At 34.9% G+C, this 1,250-nt stretch overlaps 1 pseudogene; it reads right to left on the minus strand.

Moving 5' to 3' along the window:
• Window positions 1–417: 417 nt before the first annotated feature.
• On the minus strand, window positions 418–910 carry LOC140627772 (peptidyl-prolyl cis-trans isomerase A pseudogene; annotated as a pseudogene).
• Window positions 911–1,250: the final 340 nt, after the last annotated feature.

Raw genomic sequence — 1,250 nt, forward strand, 5'->3', positions numbered from 1 at the left:
TACCTCTATTTTCATTAATCATATACTATTAAATCAATGTAAAATAAACTGCATTACTTATTGAATTTTACTTTATTATTATTAATGATCATCTATACATTTTTATTTGCATTTTTCTTTTAAGAAATATTTTTACTTTTTAAGAGACTTTATTTTATGCCTTATAAGTTGCAGATAATTGTATTTTTCTTTTGTCAGTTGAGTCTAAACTTTGTCATTGTTATTTATTTCATAATCATAAACTTAACTCTGTAATCCATCTAGACTTGGAGAGGAGTAAGGAAATACGGATCTCATAGAACCACAATGAGAGCCCAAAGATTATTGGATATTTTGAGCAGATGGTGGTGAAGGAGTGCTCTCCTGAGCTACAGAAGTAATGATCTGGTAGTTAAGATAAAACACAAGTCAAATTTATCAGATTTGTTCACAGTCAGCAATGGCAATCTTCGTGCTGGTCTTGCCACTCCTGGAACCAAATCTCTCCATGTGTTCCATGATATTCATGCCCACTTTCACCTTGCCAAAGACCACATGCTTTCCATTCAACCACTCAGTTTTGGCAATGCAGATGAAAACCTGGAAACCATTTGTTTTGGGTCCAGCATTTGACATGACAAGATGCCAGGAACCATATACTTCAGGATGAAATTCTCATTACCAAATTTCTCCCCATAGGTGGACTTGCTGCCAGTGTCATTATAGCATATGAAGTCACCACCTTGGCACAAAAATCCCTGAATAATCCTGTGAAAGTAGGGACCTTTATAACCAAATCCTTTCTCCTCAGTTCTCAGAGTATAAAAGTTTTCTGCTGTCTTTGGAAATTCGTCTGCAAACAGCTTGAAGGAGACACAGCTTAAGGGCTCATATCCATGGCAATGTCAAAGAACACAGTGGGGTTGACCATGGATGGGCGGTGGGGTCTGCTAGGCTAAGTCTGAAACTTTTATTGAGAGGACTTAACTAATTTACATTGGCTTTATCTTTTATAAACTCCCTTGCTTTAATGTTTTCATATTTTCATGCTGTTTGTTTTGTTCTATTTACAATATTTTTCTTTCCTTTTTTGTTTAGATATTTGGAAGAAATTAACCACCCTCTAAATTTACCTATGTGTTTTAAATGTGGTACTTATATTTCTCTTATCAATGTTTTTTTTTTAAACATTTTTTTTATTTATTTATGATAGTCATACAGAGAGAGAGAGAGGCAGAGACACAACAGGCAGAGGGAGAAGCAGGCTCCAT

This window comes from Canis lupus, chromosome X (assembly GCF_048164855.1).
Source record: "Canis lupus baileyi chromosome X, mCanLup2.hap1, whole genome shotgun sequence".
NCBI lineage: Eukaryota > Metazoa > Chordata > Mammalia > Carnivora > Canidae > Canis > Canis lupus.